Here is a 14,813-nt window from a genome sequence, read left to right on the forward strand (position 1 = left end):
CCAAGAGGCCAGGGTGAAGCTCTCCTGTGCTTAAGGGGAACATCGTGAGGGCCCCATGAAGGACCTGCCAAGGAGCTCTGAGTCACCCCTTTACCTTATGGGCGTTCCAAGCTTGAGGCCACTTTCTTCTGGACTCTGTATATACTTGTGAGGCAGTATGTCACAGATACCACCCCTGTGAGGTAGGTAAGGTAAGGACTATTACCTCCCATTTTACAGCTGAAGAAAGTAAGGCCCAAAGAAGTAAATTGATTTGCCCAAGGTCACTCAGGAAAGTGGGAAAGACAGGATTCAAACACAAGTCTTGCACTACTAAATCCAGCAAGCTTTCCCTAGTACCATGCTGCCTGACCATTAAGACATGGTGATTTATGGAAGAGGATAATGCTATAAATATTTGTAAACCTTCAAGCTCTCTGTAAATGTGAATCATCACTGTTGTTAAAAGTAGCAATGAATAAGAATGGTTGCTAAACCTTTTATAAACACCACAAGCTCTTTATAAATGATAAATGACAGTGACTGTAACTGGTCTGGCCAGACATTTACCTTCTTGGAAATTCCCAATGTTCCCCTCCCCCACCCCCATCCTTTATGAAACTTTCCAACGTGGGTCGACCATACAGTATTGATCATCTACTGGCTGCTGTCCGAGGATCCAAGGAAGGCAGCTTGCATGTCTGGAGCTCAGCCTAGCTTTATCTGGCCCTATGATGGGAAAAGAGAATCATGAGTCAGTTGTGGTTTTCTCTGCACAGATGCTAGCACAGCACATGTCATCAGGGGATTGAATAGCTCTTCATGGGGAGCATGAGAATGAGTATCTTTGGAGTATCACAGTGTGTCAGAGTAGGAAGGGGCCTCAGAGGCATCTAGCACAACCCTAACCCTAACCTAATTAATGGAGGGGGAAAGTGCGGAGGTCAAGAGAGTGGAAATGTCTTGCCCAGAGTCTCACTAGAAATCAACTGCAAAGTCAGAATTTGAACCCAGGAACTCTGCATCATGCTGCTATAGGATTCCAATTCCAAGCCTGACTGCCCTGCTCCCTGGTGCTCCCTTCTCATTCTTTTTGGCCCAAGCATTCCTTACCACAGGAGGAAAGACATTGCCACAGGTAGGCCAAAGCACGTCCAAAGGGCTCCATCCTATGGAGCCCAGGACGCCAGGGAGGGCACTCCTCGAACTTCCTGTTACGTCCCATGAGAAAGCTTTGGGTCATTCTGTTTCTTAATTCAAGGGAAAAATTTCTGAATCACTTGAATGAATTTTACCTCCTTGAAAAAAAAATAGAATTGAGTGGTGATTATATAGCTCAATCCATTACCAATCGTTTTTTCTTAATTTTAATGGGCGTCATTGACAAACAATCGCAGTGAAATGAGCGCTTTGTAGTAAGTAATACACATCTGATAGACTGCTTTCAGCTCGATGCTTCCTAGCTGGAGGCAAAAAATGAAAAATTTAACCTAAGAATGAATACATTGAGAAACAAAAAGAATGCTGATACAACTCTAGTTTACAAATGCAATGGCCTAGGAAAATAAGGCATTTACTCTACTAAAATCGCCCTTTATACTGCCCCTTTCCCTTTTTCCTCCTGCAACACATTCATACACACACACATTCTCTCCCTCTCTCTTTCTTGCTCTGTTTCTCTGTATCTATACCTCTCTCTCTCTCTCTCTCTCTCTCTCTCTCTCTCTCTCTCTCTCTCTCTCTCTCTCTCTCTCTCTTTCTCCCTCTCCCTTCCCCCCCCCACCAGTAGAAGGTAACATCTATGATGGCAGGGATTGGGCCTTTTTATTTTCATTTTATATTTTGCCTTTTATCCCCAGAATTTGTTGAATTAAAAAGAACTGAACTGAATTGAATTGGAAAGTCTAATATCATTTGAGTCTTAGCCCATTTGCCAAGATGCTTCATTTTGAAAGCAGATAGCCAACCACTAGTTTCTCAAATTGTATCCTAGATTAAAATGGGGCATTAAATCTGTACAAAGAGTGTCTTCCTTCCATCTGTTACTGTGGCTGAGTAATGGAGGTTTTCTCATTTATTGGGATTTCAGATAAAATCAGAGTCAACTAGACATCCCATCTGTTTCATCCCAAACCCCTCAATGCAAATGCCTTGTCCTAGGAAGCCTTCCTATAAACTGTTAGCCTATTCTTAAGAAATGAGGAGTCAAAAGAAATAAACCAAGAATTTTGAAAAAAGAATTACAAACTACTAGTAACCATATGAAAGATTATTTTAAATCACTAATAATAAATAAAATACAAATTAAAACAATTCTGAGGTTATACCTCACACTGAGCAAATTGGCAAACATTAAAAAAAAAATTGAGAAAATCAGTGTTAAGAGTCCTGCAAAAGATAAGGATTCACTCATACACTGTTGGTGGGGTTATGAAGTGGTCCAACCATTCTGTAGAGCAATTCTATAGAGAAAATCTTCAAACTGTTCCTACCCTTTGACCCAAAAATCCCATTATTGGACACATATTTCAAGGATAACAAAAGAAGAAAAAGTTTCCATATATGCAAAAATATTCATAAGTACATTTTGATGGTAATGGAAAACTGTGGATGCCTCTTAATCGGTGAATGGCCAAACAAATTGTCATACATGAATATAACATTATCATCGTACCTTCAGAAATGATGAATATGTGGATGTAAAGGAAACTCACCGACCACCTCAGATTTAAGATGAAATGTACATAAGATAGAAATAAGATCAAGTAACAGAGGATGAATAAAAGACTGTGCCTCCTTCCTATAAAAACAGCATCAGAAATATTAAGGTTTGGAATGGCCTGAGATCAGTGAGAGAAGATAAAGACAACAAAAAAGTGTGGGAGGGGTAGGAACACAGCTATGCTGGGAGAAAAAGGATGCTCAAAGCCAGAAGAAAGTGAAGAAAAATAAAACTCAGCTGGATGATGGCCAGAGAAGGGCAAGCAGGCTGGTGAAGAGCCTTGGGTCCTTCCACGCCAGGCAAAGATCATCTGAAAGAAGTGGGCATATTTAGCTAGGAGAAAAGAAGATTGAGGGTCGGGGAAGGACAGCGCAATAGCTTTGTTTAAGTATTTGAAGGGCTGCCTCTACAGGGGGGACTAGCCTTCTTTGGATGGGTCCCATTGGTCAACGATTAAGAGGAGAACGGGAGCTTAAATTCAGGACCAACTTCCTAACCTTGAGAGCCATCCCAAAGTGCAATGGGCTGCCTTGAGAGGAGGGGGGGTCCCCCTCTTTGGAGGTCTTCGTGAAGGGGCTGGATGACCATTTGTCAGGTATGTTATAGTGGGGAGTCTTTTCGCATAATGAATTGGTCCAGATGGCCGCAGGGGGGTGAGGGTGGGGTCCCTTCCGATTCCAATTCTTGATTCTGTGAATGTGAGGAGTTCAGAGAAATAAGGGAAGACATGGATGAACCGGCAGAGAGCAAAGTAAGCAGAACCAGGAAAACAAAAAATAGTGATTACAGTGAGGTCAATGGGAAGAGCACTACAGCAAAGCCCAGCCCTGTGCAGTTGTAATGATCAGTCACAGGGAGAGGGAAGCAGTGATGAAATGCACCTCCCTTCTTTCCTTAGAGAAGCAGAGGACTATGGGTACAGAATGTTGCCATGCAGTTTGCTGAAGGTGGACTGTTTCGCTTAAATGTTTTTCGGCGAAGTTTCACTAGGGTTGGCATGGGGGGTATCTCTGGAACTAACCGTGAAGTGAAATAAATGGTACCAATAAAACATTAATTAAAAAATGAAAACCATGCACCCACTTTCCTGGCTCCCAGCCATGTTCCCACCCACCTTGCAGCCTTGTTACAGATAACTTCCCTCCTCAACTCTACAGCTTCTTTGCTGTTCCTCACGTTCCGTCTTCCATTCTGGGTCTTTGTACAGATTATATCCGATGCCCAGGATGAATTCTTCCTCCCCTCTTGACTCTTAGAATTTCTACTTTCCTTTGGTCCTTGGCAAAAGTGCCCCCTTCTCTATGATACCTTTGCTGTCCTCCCAGTTGCTCCTACCTTTCACCTACAAATGATCTTTGATTTATTTTGCCTCTATCTTACCTATTTTTAGGTATGAACATGTTGTCTCTCCCATTAGAGTGCAAATTCTTTGAGGGCAGGTACCATTTCATTTTTGTCTTTTTATTCCTACTACCTGGCAAGCAACTGGCTCCTAGTAGGAACATAATAAATGTCTATTTCTTAGTTGAATGAATTCTTGCCTTAGTAAGAAGAAAATTTAACCTTTGTTCTCATCAAAAACTGGGCTCTTAATTTTAGAGGTGTAAAGGTCTTTTCTCACAGTGGGGCAGCTAGGTGGCGCAGTGGGTAAAACACCAGCCCTGGACTCAAGAGGACCAGAGTTCAAATCCAGCTTCAGATACTTACTAGTTATGTGACCCTAGGCAAACACTTGACCCTGTTTGCCTCAGTTTCCTCATCTCTAAAAAGAACTGGAGAAGGAAGAGACAAACCACTCCAATATATTTGCCAAGAAAACTCCAGATGGAATCACACAAAGTCAGACACAACTGAAACGGCTTAACAACTCTACTCTAGTCACCAGAGAAGAAAACTAAGACCCAGAGAGGTCTCACAAGTTAGTGGAAGTGCCCAGATTTGAACTCTGTCCTCCTGACTCCCCAGTTTAGTGCTTTTGATGTGACACCCCACTCCTATTTGCCTCTACTGTACTGCCTCTGATGCACACACATCTAGAAGGTGTGGGTCACAGGGTTGGCCACCCTAGAGCTGTGATCTCACGTCACTCCCCTCCCCTAACTCCTCTAAGAGGAGACGCATCTCATTCCTTGACCATGGACAAATTCTCCCCAGGAGATGCTGCAGATGAGTCCCAACTTGACAATCCCATCAGAGACTGTGTCCCTCGGGGAAGCAGCAATCCCACAAGCTTTGTGGATTCCCGAGAGTGGACTTTCTGTCCACACCTGTTTCTGTTTCAGTAGAAGGAGCACTCCCTCCCACACTGGGGAATTGCATTCATTGGAAGGTGCCTCCATCTATTTATAAATGTGTATACAGTAGGGAGAGGAAGTAACCCTCTAGATCGCACTGCCCACCAAGCCAGCTGCAAAAGCTGACACCCCCCTATGACCAGCCTTCCCCCAGGGAGGCCTCAGAGACAGGGGCTGCAGGCAGCAACAATGCCTTAGGGTTTAGACAGGGAGGGAGGTCCTGCTTAGGGAACAAGTTGGCCCTTGAAATAAATGTGTGCACCTCTCTAAGAAAATGGAGCATTAGGAAATAAGGCAGAAGCTGAATATAGCAGACAGAGGAGAACCAGATAACATGACCTGATACAGAGGGAGCCAAGCTCCAAGGCAGGAAGACCTGCCCTGGGTTCGAGTTCCACCCTTGACACTTACTGTGATAAGGCTCTGTGACTGAGTTGCCTTTCTGCATTTTCTTGGGTTTTCCAGGGTCTTAAAACTAGACAATGCTGGAAATGGGATTCGAATCCAGATCTTCTCTGATTCCAAGGTCAGTGCTCTTTCCCCATACCACCCACTATGATACAATACCCTATCTGTCAGTCAACAAGCTTTATTAAGGACGCAATATGTCCAGCCAATGTGCTAAGTGATAGGGATCCAAATGACCTGATTATCTTGTGTATTATCCTATTCAGATCTACATTAGGAAGATTTATACAGAAGAGCTCTTTAACTCAGGGTAAACTGAGGCATTGGGGCAGAGTGTTGGAGTGGATAAAGTACTAGTCTTTGGTTGTCAAGAAGGCTTGAGTTTGAATCCTGCCTCACATACTTACAAGCTAAGTGATCCTAGGACAGTCACACAATTTCACTGAGCCTCCATTTCCTCGTCTGTAAAGTGGGAATAATCATAGTACCTACCTGGCAGGGCTTTTGTGGAGATCAGCTGAGATGACCTACCTAGAGCTCTAGATGAACTTTCTGCTGAACAACAGTTTAATCTCAAAGGAATGAACGAAGAGAGGCAGTGTTGTGTGGTGAATGGAGCCAGGAAGACCTGGGTTCAAGTTCTACCTCTGAAACATACTGCCTGTGTGACCCTGGGCAGGTCATTTCACATCTCTTTCCTCTAAGCAACTCTCTAAGCTTATAATATAAGCTGCAACACTGTTATTGGTAGAGAATTGGTAGAGAAATCTCTCACTGGAGGCTGTCTGCACCAATGAAATCATGGGTCTAGAGAACCACCACCTACTTCGATGAAGGACATTCCAGTCATCGTCTTATTTTCACACATATTCCAATACAGCTTTCACAGCCATTATCTCACCTGTTCCTCATCTTCCTGTAGAGATAGATGAGGCAGGGCTCATTCAAACCCATTTTACAGATGAAGGGAGAGACACCCGGGGGCTTTGCTAAGCTATGGCTCACAAGTGACTCTCCCAGCTCATAGACTCTAAGACTGGATGGGGCCTCAGTTAGGCGCGCAGTGTGGTACTCATGGAGGGATGCATTCGGAGCCGAAGCATGTGGGTTTAAATCCTGACTCTTCTGCTTTCTCCACGTGTGACCATGGGCAGCTATTTAAGTTCTCTGGACATCAGGGTTTTCATCTGTAGAATGAAGGAGTTTAGCTAAATGACCTTCGAGGTCTTTTCCAGTTCCAGTCCTATGAACTCCCTTATTCGACATATGGAGTGAATGAAGCCCTAAGAAGTGAAGGCACTTGCCCAGTCCTACAGAGACTGAATCACCACACCGGGACTGGAGCCCAGATGTGCCAACGGTAGTTTTGGTGTTCTTTCCACTCTATCACAGCAGTCACACTTGGATCCTTGGCTCTGCTAAATCTAGTGGCAGCTTCAGCTGAATGATGAGATTGGAAGACAAGCTGCTGAGAGTTGACTTCGTAGGAGAGTGAGAGGAAAGGAAGCGGAGGCACTGGTTGTAGATGGCTTTCACAAAGAGTTTAACCATGAAAGAGAGGAGAGATATAGGACAGAAAGGGATGAGAGATAGAGTTTTCTAAAAGCTATTGACTTGAAAAATTCAAAATATTGAGAGTAAAATGAATAGTTGTTTAATTTGGATGGGTTAGGTCTGAAAATAAGGGGAAAGTAGCTTGGCAGCTTTTGTGGTTTTCTGTTTTCTTTTCCCATCTCTCTTCAAATTCTCCCTTTCTCCCCTCCATTGACAATAAACTCCTTGAAAGCTTGGATTATTTCTCTTTTTATTCTCTCTGTATCCCCAATAACTAACATACTTTATATACCTAATAAATGCTTGTTAATTGATTGATGAAAGACCTTCCAACCAGAAGTTACTCATATTAATCTCACCCATTTTGTTCCAGTTTAGTTCAACATTTGAAATATTTGTTGTGCACAAAGCCTGTCCTGTGTTTGAGATGCACAGAAAAAAAAAATAAGCAGACTCTACCCTCAAGGGGGTTTACATCCCAGGATAGCTGTGCTCTAATATGTACAGAGTTAAGTAAATGCAAAGTCATTTGAGTAGGGAGAGAAGGTGAAGGGAGAACTAGATGGGAATGGCTCTGGAGAAGTTGTTGTTCAGTCATGTCTGATGCTTCATGACCCCATTTAGGATTTTCTTGGCAAAGATATTGGAGTGGCTTACCATTTCCTTCTGCAGCTCATTTTACAGATGAGGAAACTGAGGCAAATAGGGTTAAAGGATTTCCCCAGGATCACACAGCTAGGAAATGTCTGAGGCTGGATTTTAACTCAGGTCTCCCTGATTTTAGGACTGTTCAATCCACTGTGCTATCCAGCTAGCCATGGGGAAGTATAGAGCTGACTATAATTGGAATGAGAATTAAGTCAGATGGCTCAAGAGAATTTTCATCTCTTGGATACAGAGAATCTCTTCAGGCTTCCTGAAGGCCAAAATACATGGGAGAGAAAAAGAGAATGATCTGTGAAATGATCATGTTTCAGATGCTTTGTTTATACAGATATACCTGTTCCTTCCAATACCCACGACCACTCAGAAGATATTGACTTGGCAATACACACAGGAAAAACCAGGTTGATGAAGAATACATATTGCTTGATTTATGACATGCAGTTGCATGATATTAGATGAAAGTCTAGCATAAACTTGTTCTGCAGATGAGCAATGCTCTGAGACCAGAACTGAGCAGGAGAAAGAAAAAGGTCTGAATCTTCTTTAGGGATTTGTTCTACACTTTCATAACTCCAAAACTGTTCCCTGATGCAAGAGTCCCTCTTTTTTTTTTAACACCAGTATTCTCCTGGTGATATCACATAAATATGAATCATAGAACATCATCATCTTTAAAATTCACAATTATAGGTGACTTAAAGGACAATGGAGAGATACTTTGTGGGCCTAAGTAAACCTCAGCATCTTGCCAGTGAAGACATGTCCAAAGGAGTGATATAAATGACATCTTCAAGGAAGAGTGTGATTGAAAATGGAAGTGGTCCAGTTTTATATCAGGACAAAGGGATAATGGATGGCCTAAGTACTATGCTGGTAGTTATACCATCGACGTTGACCAAGCATGTATAAAGTGCCTACTAAAAACCAGGCATCATGCTAGATTCTGCAGTAGAGTTTGAAGGCTTAGCAGTTTAGCTCAAAGAGGGACCTCAGTGTCTGGTACCTTATCCTACCAAAGAATCTTCAGAATCTTAACAAGACAACTCAAATGGCAGCAATTCAGTTTCCTGGCATGACACTGGTACACTGTTCAGGTTTCACAGGCATGCAACAATGAGGTCAGCACAATGGTTCTACAGGCCTTCAGCTTAGGAAGCAGTCTAATACCTCTTCTCTCCCACACCATTCTTCAGAAACACTAAACGAGCTCTGGAAATTCTTGCATCTACTTCATTATCAATGTGTGCATTCTTGGAAAGCATACTGCCCAGGTAATTGATCTTATCCATTATATTCAAAGCTTCTCATTTGCTGTAACTAATGGCTCCACATATGGATGGTGTGGTGATGGCTGGTGGAGAACCTCTGTTCTTGGTGTTGTTAGGCCAAAATTAGCACAAGTGGCAGAGAATCGATCCATGCTTTGTTGTATCTCAGCCTCAAAGGCCGCATGAAGTGCACAATCATCTGCGAACAACAAAAAAAAAATTATCCACCAACTCTCTCTCCACTTTAGTCTTGGCTTGGAGCCTTTTCAAGTTAAATAATTTACCATTACTACAGTAGCTGCCATTTTTATCTTCATTGAAGGTGCCTGACAACATCGTTGAAAACATCACACCAAAAAGTGTAAGAACAAGAGCACAGCCATTGGTGACTGGGAAAGCTCAACAGCAGCATCCATTATCCAGAACCCATGCAAGCATGCCATCGTGAAATCAACATGTGACACGGATGAACTTCTCCAGGAAACCAAATTTTGGCACAATCTTCCACAAGCTCTCATGACTGACGGTTGGTTGGCTGTTGTCCTTTGTTCTCAAAGAGGACCAAAATGGCATCGTTACGTTAGAGTCAGGTTTCAGTGTGTCAGTGTGTCTGACTGTGGCTGATCAGACCAATATGAGGTCAGGCACAAATAGTCCATGTGAACATTTGGAGTACATTCTCTAAATCTGCACATCTCATATTTCTTTTGAGTTACTTCAATTCTGCTTTGCTCAGTTCTTTGGGTAAGCCCTTTGGTGTGAACTTAGGAGGGGATTTGGACAAGAGTTGCACAGGTTGGGAAGGCATGGATGGGCTTTGATCTTCATCATAATTGAGGACTCCCCTAGGGCATTTGAGTGGCCTGAAACGTAGAATTTAGCTATATTAAAAATTCTATGGTCCTTCCAGGGGTATACTGAAGCCAATTCAAAGAAGCTCGGAGAGCCTATTGTTAAATTATCCGTGGGGTCATTTACAGCTTGGAAATAGGCGATCACTACAAACTAGGGCTTGATGGATTGCTTTGCTGATTGTCTGGACTAAGAAAGTGCTAGAACGTTAATAATGCAGAATGTTGAAAGTGTGTCAGAGAACTAGCTGTTCAGCATTTACCGGCACATCCCAACCTCCTTCCCTCCCTTCTTTGAAGTGGTGGGAATCTCTGGGTGTGGAATACTACCTATACTGCCAGGCTCCATCAGTGTATTGCTTAGTTTTGATGACTTCCACTTTTTTTTCCTTTCTTTTTTCTTTTCAAGGGATGGCTTCAATTGGTAGGGAATGGATCGATCTAGAAACAAGGATGATATAAAAGCAAAGATATCATCAAAAATGAAAAAGTGACTGAAATGAAATGTTCTAGTCACTTTAGCTGCATTTAGAATGAGAGCCAATTGTATGTTTCAGGCCAAGTTGCCTTCTCTTTAGAGTGAGTGATTCAATGAGTAGGCCTCTACTTCAAGATCTATAAATAACCCTGTGAATTCATTAACCAAGAAATCTTCTGATGATGGAAATGATTTTGCCCCTTGTGCTATGGTTGCTTTACAGCCCGGACACACTGGTGATGGTCTCTCCGCCACCCTGGCTTATTAGCTCAGCTTCGGCTAGGAAAACAACGTGAGCCCAGATATAAAACTTGGAGCTTGCTGTTGTTTTCATGGGAAAAAGAGATAAATTGCGAACTGATTATGCTGCTCAGAATGTCATGTCCCCAGCAAGCTTTAGTTAATGAATTTATTTTTTCATTGCCTTGGTTTTTTTTAAGCCAAAGCCTAGGATCTCATTTCGAAGAGAAAGCTGTAATTAGGTCCCAGAAGGACTCTGCTTAGGTTTAATTCAGGTGGGTACAGGACAGAGTGAAATTCAGAGCTAACATTTCTTTGGGAGAAATGTGCAGTCAACCCAGAAGTCTCAAAGGAAAAAAGGGAGGATTTTTGTCAGCCTTCTTAACTCAGAAATTGGCTAAGGAGGCCTGGGCAATGACAACCCAATCGGGGAGGGCACCGCCAACATTAGACTAGGCTAAGAGAATGAGGTGGGGTGGGGGGAGACTGTTTATTTTCTCTAAGAGGCAGTCTGACAAAGCATATCCAGTATTCAATCTGGAGTCAGAAAGATCTGAGCTCATATCCCAACTTTGGCCAGTAGTATGATATTGTGGCAAGAACATTGCACTTTGAACTCCATTTCTTCTACTTACAATCTGTGCGACCTGGTGCAAATTACTTAACCTCTCTGGGTCTCAGTTTCCTTATTTGTAAAATTAAAGGATTAGAATAGATGACCTTGTTCTGAATCAATGATTCCGTGATCCTGTGAACTTTCTAGTGTATGACCTTGTACAAGTTACTTAATCTTGAAGCAAGTCATGTCAATTTTCTGGGCTTCTGCTTCTTCTCTAAAATGAGAGGAGAGAACTAGATGGCCTCTGGGATCCTCTCTGGCCCTCAGCCTATGATCCTGTGAACTTAGTAAGTATGTGACCCTGGAGAAGTCACTCACCCTCTCTCTGGCCATTGTAAAGCTACCTACTGCTAGGTGGCAATGCGGGCACTTTTCCAGGCTGATAGTTTCATGGGCCCTTGACTTATTGGTGAATTATGTTATGACGGATAGTCAGGACCATACTTTTGGGTCACCATGGTTAAATATTTGAACCTTTGGCCTTTTGAGGCAATGTTGAATAGGAGTTTGATCAGAAGTTTGACCATAAAAGTCCCAGATTTGCAGTTGGAGGACCTGGGTTTCAATCTTGCCTTTGCTATTTATTACCTGAGTAACCTTGGGCAACTCATTTCCCTTTGCTGGTTCTCAGTTTCCCCATCTGTGAAGTAAAGGGGTTGAATTATTTGGCCTGTAAGGGCCACCCATTCCACATCTATGATTCTGCAACATGTCTCCAGTCACAAAGCTACACCCCAAGCTCGTGATCACCTGCCATATCTGAGATATGGCAATAGAAGGGTGGTGAGGGAGGTGTTCTGTCGTGGACAAGGTTATAAACCATGGCCTTGAGCTACCTTCTACATTCACTACTCTGTTGTGTATTTGGGTTCATGACAGAAGAGGGTAAAGGGAAGAAGAAAGGCTCCAGGGAGCATTCCTACAGCAAGAAGATTTTTCAGTCAACAACAGGGCAAGACAGATGTCTGAGTAGGAGAGGGGAGCTCATCAGCAGCCCTTGCTAGGCTCCCATTGTGTTCAAAGACTAGACCAAGGCTGGGGAGAGGGGAAAGGGGGGAACGTCAATCATTTTAGTCCCAGCCCACTTGGAGTTTGTAATCTCATAGTCTCCAAAAGCTGTATTACTCCTTTTTTCCAAGGAAAGAGATGTTTTTGATAGATTCAAATGCAGTGTTAACTAGATCTGCCATTTTGTTCCATGCCAAAATTGGAAATAACTTGATTTCAAACCCAAAGAATACACTTATTGATCCTACAGAATCTTAGAACTCAGAATCCATTTAATCCAACCCACATCTAACTGAGAATCCCCCTACAACACTCCCAAAATCTATCCTTTGTTTGGAGATGTCCAGTAAAGGGAACCCATAACTTCCAAATGCAACTCATTTCACTTGGGGATGACCCTTACTGATGGTACATTTCTCTTTATGTTAAACTTACAACTGCCACCTGTGCTCCTGGCTCTGTCCTTTGGGGCCAAGGTCAACAAGTCTGATCATCATGGTGCCATGTTAGGGAAGTTGGTTTTGGAGTCAGAGAAGCTTTGTTCAGCTTCTGGCCATGGTATGAATCTCACCCACTTGTTACAAGTGGAACCTTGGACATGTCACTTAATCTCCCTTGGGCTCAGTTTCCTCATCTGTCAAATGATGGGGATAATGCTGTCCTTCATGAGCCCCCCTCCAGGATGCTTTCTACTTATTTTAGAAATGAAGTTTACTGAGAGGAGTATAGTAAGAACAGTTGATACAAAACAGCACACACACACACACACACACACACACACACACACCCCAAATCAGGGATCCATTATTTCCCTGAACACCTAAGTGAGCGTGGGCATAAACTCTAAAGCACAAAGTTATTTCAGCACCTGGGTAGGGAACTCTGGTGTTCAAGTGGTATTTTGCACGTGCAGGTGTGAGGATTTCTTTCCTCCCCTTGGAGTGGTGCTCTGAAGACCATCTCTTTCCAGAATCCAGAGCTGGCATTCTCTCCATCACAAGGAGGGTGCAGGGATCTCACTCCCTGAAGGTTCTTCCTGCCTTGGGTGGCTGCCTTCTCTGGGGCGACCCTGGTTGTCATTACGGCATCTCTCTCTGCTCCGGTGGGGCTGTACCATCTCCTCTTGGTTACTTCTCTCCAGCAACAGGGACACTGCAAGGTGAGAGGAGAAGAGATGGGGATGATAGCTTCTAAATCTTTTTTCTGCATGAGAAACATTCCCAATCTTTCCAGATGAAAACCCCAAACCTATAATCGTTAATATGTGGAAAGTCCTTGGACAGGAAACTCCCACTGATGAAGATTACCACCTTCTGTGAAGCTTACAGAAAGTTGCCTAGGCAATGAAAGTGACTTGCCAGGGTCACACAGTCAGGATGTATCAGAGGCAAAATTCGAACCCAGGTCTCCCTGACTCTGAGGTCAACTCTAGTCACTATTCTAGCCTAACTAACTATCTGAAAGAAGACATAATCCAAAAGGAATCTGTGTTTGTCTTGGGATGATATGGAATCATTTTACTTTCTCTTGTGACAATCAACCTTCCCAATGGCATTCTCTAGGCAGACATATTCCAGTTCTGGCCTCAGAGGGGGTGGAAGGCAGCCTGGGAGCACCATCCAATGACAGTGGGAAGCCAGGGAGACCAGACGTCTCCAAGTACATCTTGGTGAGTTTCCAGCATCAGAAAAGATATTTCTACTTGAAGGAATCTATCATCATTTTTATTAGAATGATTAAAATAAGTAATTAATTAATTAAATGTCAGGGAGGAACAGGAAAGGAAATAGAGTTATGCTGGTTGCAGATTTATTGTTTGAGCCTCAGGGCCTGAATAGAACGACAGCCTGTTCAGATCTGGGCAGGCCTAGACGTCTGACACTGATTGTTTATTACTGAGAGGGGAAAGGGTTACACAGTTGAAATGAAAGCTAGTCTAACCAGAACTCAGAATATTGGAAAATCGGATTACTGCCTCTGAGTATCTGAGGCTTCCTTCCCCTGAGGATTCTAACGCAAAATAGCTTTGTAATGCACTCACCCTGCTCCTGAGCTCTCTGGTTAGAAGATTGCACAAGAGAAGGCACATCTCAGCCATTCGTTCAAAAAGGTAGCAAGGTGACCTAAAGATCTCACTTAAGGGCATGCATGCATCCCATGGAAGACAGACACACAAACACATACAAGTACACTCACAGCTTCACACACATGCACATACATACACACAGACATATACTCATATACACACATACACACAATCACACATGCATATACTTATATTCACACACATACATTAACACATACACCAGAGAATTTATAGTCATCCTTTTGGTAGTCAAAAAGAACTGGAAATAAAGTGGGCACTCGTTGATTGGCTGAACAAATTGTGATGTATGAATGTCATGGACTATCGTGGTGCCTTAAGAAGTAATAAGTATGTGGAAGTCAGAGAAATATGGAAAGACTTTCCTAACTGAGGCAAAGTGAAATAGACAGAACCAGGAGAATAACCATAAATTGACATTCAAAAGGTGAAGTCAAAGCTGTTGTGATGTTGTCTTGGCCCCAGAAACACATGAAACACAGCTCCCCCTCTTAACAGAGGTGGGGGACTGCAGATGCAGAAGATCCAATACTCAGCCAGTTACTTTTTCAATCTGTTTGTTGCTTTCTTCAACTGCTTTCTTTGTTAAATTTGTTACAAAAGGTGGGAGATGGCAGAGAGC

Source organism: Phascolarctos cinereus, unplaced genomic scaffold (genome assembly GCF_003287225.1).
Source record: "Phascolarctos cinereus isolate Bilbo 61053 unplaced genomic scaffold, phaCin_HiC Scaffold_5;HRSCAF=322, whole genome shotgun sequence".
Taxonomy (NCBI): domain Eukaryota; kingdom Metazoa; phylum Chordata; class Mammalia; order Diprotodontia; family Phascolarctidae; genus Phascolarctos; species Phascolarctos cinereus.